The 4,662-nt window shown below is 49.1% G+C and overlaps 1 non-coding gene across 1 annotated transcript; it reads right to left on the bottom strand.

Moving 5' to 3' along the window:
* Positions 1–692: 692 nt before the first annotated feature.
* EI90DRAFT_t132 lies at positions 693–762 on the bottom strand. The gene has a single exon. It is a non-coding gene; the product is annotated as a tRNA-OTHER (tRNA).
* Between the last annotated feature and the right edge of the window lie 3,900 nt (positions 763–4,662).

Genomic DNA, 4,662 nt, shown 5'->3' with positions numbered 1-4,662 from the left:
TGATACGAAGGTGTGTATTTTACTGTGTGTGTAAGCAGTTAACGGAAGTTACCGCTTACCCATGTGACTATATGTACCTCGTAATTACATATGGCTTGGGGTTCAGGGCTATTGCCCTGACACAAAGTCCCTCATCACAAGCCTTATGGCTTACTTAAACAACTCCCCATCCCTGATCACCCTTGGAACTCCATCTCCATGGATTTCATCAAACAGCTTCCCTCCTCTTCTGGATTCACTTCCATCCTGGTCATTGTGGACTGTCTGTCTAAACAGTGCATCTTCATCTCTACCCACAATACCATCACCTCTCCAGAACTGGCTAAACGGTTCCTGCTCCACATGTTCTCCAAACACAGAGTTCTTTCTCACATCACCTCTGACAGGGGTCCGGAGTTTGTTTCCCATTTTTTCCATTCACTTGGTAAAGCCCTCAACATCTGCCTTCACTTCACCTCCAGTTATCATCCAGAAGGAGAGGGACAAACCAAATGGATGAACCAGACACTTGAGCAGTACCTGCACATCTATAGTAATTATCAGCAGGATTGTTACAGGAATGGGTTCTGGGGAACCCAACCTGAGCCATTCTGCTCACGTACAGAGGTGGCTGCAGAGCCGTTGAGGGGAGAGCAGGAGGAGATCTGAGGCCAGGTCGTAAGGACCATCGAACATTTTCCCATGGAAAATGTTGGAATAGTCGGGAATTGAACCCGCATCCCTCTGGTGCAACAGTGCTCTAACCCATTGAGCTACTATCCCTGGTCTCACCAACCACCAAACCCAGGGTTTTCAACCATAGTGAGGCTAACCTCAAACCTTGGACATTTAATGGGTGCATCTATGGCTACACCCTACATGGGTGTACTAATGGTAACTTGGCACTCTGAGGAGCATACCAGCAGTAGGTGTGGTGGCTTGCTAGCGGTAACTTGGCACTCCGAGGGGCGTACCAGCAGTGGGTATAGTGGGGGCTCCTTGAGGGAGCCACCTAACAGTTGGCTAGTGGCAACTTGGTGCTCATGTGAGTGTACTGGTAGCGTGGGTAGTTGGCACTCCTTGAGGGAGCAGCCCAGTGGTCAACTATCGGTTACTTGGCACTCAGGGGAGTGTACTGGTAGTGGGAATCGTTGGGACAAGTGGGTTGGTTGACTAGCACGCTGTAATGAGTGACCATGGGAATTTGGGCCTGCAGGTATGTGGCCAAGCATCCTGGGGCTGCCTGAGTCACTTCTCCCTCCCAAGAAGGGAGGAAGGGTTGTAGGACCCAGTAGGGTACTACTGGAAGGGTAGGAATGGGAGCTCAACCACCCAGTGGGGGGGTGGGAGCAGGAAGAGTGAGGTCCGGTGTCTGAGCACTCACTGGGTCGTTGAGGTTCCCTCATGGATTGTAAGAATATCAATGTAGACATCGATATGGATCAAGTCAGATGTTACAGGGAAGGTTCACAGGTGGTGGCACACTGGGGTGGCAGTTACAACCACTGGGCAATAGTCTGAGGTTGTATATATGATAAAGAGAACAATTCCAGCATCTGCCTTATACATCATATGACTTCTAACTATCTAATATAAAAATCATAATGGTCAAAGGAAGTCCCTTGAAACTCAACAAATCCCCCAGCCGGCACCAAAACCCAGTGGGAAAGCTTGGCATGGGGTTTGACAAAGAAATAAAGTTGGAGGGGCTAAGGTTTGATTGTCTATAGTCATGGACCATAAGATTCTAGGTCTATTCCCATAACAAGGATAATTGGTCCAAACTCCTGCCTCTCATGGAGTTTGCATACAATAATGCTCCAAATGCCACCACAGGCATCTCTCCATTCTTTGCCAATAAGGGCTACCATCCAAACATCACCATTCACCTAGAGCAAGACTTGACATCAGTATGTGCACAAGAGTATAATAGGAGGGCTAAAGTGGGAGCTCAGTCTCCATAAATGAAGAACTGAATTACTATGGTTAATACTAACCTAAAGTGGGAGCTATAGTACAGAAGAGTACAGAGTAAGTAATGTAACAACTAACTAAAAACAATGATACTAACCTCAGTCTCCATAAATGAAGAACTGAGGAGAAAAGGAAAGTAGAGCGGAAACAGTATACAATTATATACATTGTGTCATGAGGCAAATATGGATGTAAGAGAGATCATGTGGTGTTGGAGATACCGTTCTCAATTTTCTTGCAGATCCAATGATGTTGCACATCAATATGCTTTGTTTGAGCATGGAACACGGGACTCTTGGCAATAGTGAGTGTGTTAGAATGGGCGGATTCAGACGACTCCGGAGTGGAATCGGAGACTTAGTGTGGAAGGACCTCGGCCTCAGCGACTCAAGCGGAGCGCTGTGCCATTGCTGGTTGTCCTGGGGGTCCCTAATTTCAGATCCAGCAGAGGGAAAGTCTCTTGGGGGAATTCATGTCGATTTCGGACTGAGGTTACAAGTTACTAGGTACATTGTATATAAGGAGGGGTCCGGAATCAAAAGGAACAAGGGTAAGACAAAAGGAGACAAAGGGAGATGGAAAGAGGAACAACACCGAGGGTCAAGTGTTTGACTCAATGGTGTTCCCCAAAGGAGGAATGAAGGGCCAAGGCCCAAGGAGGAAGGAAGGAGGATGGGAGTCGGGAATGGCTAGCTGACTGAATAGAAAGGAAGCAGCAGCCCAAATAGGAATGAGGGAGAATAGCGGAATTGAAATGGACAATGCAATAGTTGCAAGGTCCGGAGTAAGTCCGGAAAGTCCGAACTCGGAGGTTAAACTCCGGAATATTGGCAGACATAATTAAATGGAATGAGCTAACCAATACAATGGGTATAAGCGGAGGTGGGGTCAAAGTCCGAGGTCGGAGCTAAGACTGGAGGTTCCGGAGACAGAGACGCGAACGGGATTCCGGAGCGGAGGTCCGGAGTCGGGAGCATAGGTTTTGCATACTCGTCTGGAAGGTGTCGAGGTTGGGGTCGGACCCGGAATGTTCCAGAGTCGGACCGAAGGTGGTGTCCGAGCCGGAGGTGGGATAACCTCTTGGGAGTCGGCAAGGAGAAAGTGATGGAAGGGAAGTAGGGCTCCGGAAGTCGGAGTTTGGAGTTTCGGGAGCCTGGAGCGGAGGTCAGGATTGTATGGATATGACAGAGTGCTGATTGATTGTCGACCAAGATTTTGACTGGGATTTCATCGGAAAACATCCCGGAATCGTCGAATAAGTTGTCAAGGTATGTAGCTTCTTTTCCAGCATGTGTTGTGGCCATGTACTCGGCCTCCATGCTTGATAAAGCGATTGTTGGTTGCTTCTTTGAAGACCACACTATCATGGCACCACCGAGAATAAAGCAATAACCTGACACTGATCTCCTTGTGCTAGGATCTCCAGCCCAATCGGCATCAGAATATCCCCATACCCCTCTTTCAACCTCTTTCCATTGAATGTCAAGACTAAGTCATGCATCCCATTCAGATCTCGGTACACATGCTCAATAGCGGATAGGTGTTGTTGTCCAGGAGCCACAGCATGTTGAGATAATAGTCCGACAGCGAAAGAAATATCCAGGCAGGTACTGATCGCTGCATACACCAGCGACCCAAGCACTGACCGGTAAAGCGTCTGACCGATCCCCAGTGAGCCCAACCCCCCAAACCCCAAGTTTGCAGCCATTGGGGTACTCATTGGTCATTGTCATATCCATACAATCCCAACCTCCGCTCTGGGCTCCTGGAACTCTGAAACTGACTCCGGAGCCCTACTTCCCTTCCATCACCTTCTCCTTGCCAACTCCCAAGAGGTTATCCCACCTCCGGCTCTGACACCACCTTTGGTCCAACTCCAGAACATTCCAGGTCCAACCTCAACCTCAACACCTTCCAGACAAGCATGCAACACCTATGCTCCTGACTCCGGACCTCCACTCTGGAATCCCATTCATGTCTCCATCTCCAGAACCTCTGGTCTTAGCTCCGACCTCGGACTTTGACCCCACCTCTGCTTATACCCATTGTATTGGTTAGCTCATTCCATTTAATTACCTTTGCCAATATTCCGGAGTTTAACTTCTGAGTTCAGACTTTCCGGACTTACTTCGGACCTTGCAACTATTGCATTGCTCCATTCAATTCCACTATTCTCCCTCATTTCTATTTGGGCTGCTGCTTCCTTTCTATTCAGTCAGCTGGCCATTCCCCACTCCCATCCTCCTTCCTTCCTCCTTGGGCCTTGGCCCTTCACTCCTCCTTGCCATGTTCTTGGTTTTATTTTACTCACTATAGCAGGCCGTGCTCCGGTCCTGTCTCCAATACGAGGGGCTCAATCTGCATTGTCACTCATGAACACCAGGCGGCTCACAAACCAGCTGGACTGTCCCGAAAATTAGCTGGAAGAACGGTTGGGATCCATCTCAGACATCAGCACTAGCATATCCGTCTGTGTGTGCGTGTGGCCTGAGTCCTGCCCACTTACACATGCTATCTAGGTTCACCCACACCCTGGCAACCGGGTTTGAAGTTATCAAAGGAAAAAAGACTGCCGATTCGGTGAGTCTCGGGGGCCATCTTCTCAGAATCTGTGTCAGAGTCTGGATTGCTGTCAGAGGCTGGGATATTGTCGGAGTCGGAGATTGTGGCAGAGGTCTGTTGGAGCGCGCGCGCGCGGATATGCGGGCG

Source organism: Cantharellus anzutake (assembly GCF_015039405.1).
Source record: "Cantharellus anzutake strain C23 chromosome Unknown EI90scaffold_26, whole genome shotgun sequence".
NCBI lineage: Eukaryota > Fungi > Basidiomycota > Agaricomycetes > Cantharellales > Hydnaceae > Cantharellus > Cantharellus anzutake.
Note: the sequence above shows the minus strand (reverse complement) of the source record. Positions and strands in the feature narration are given on the sequence as shown.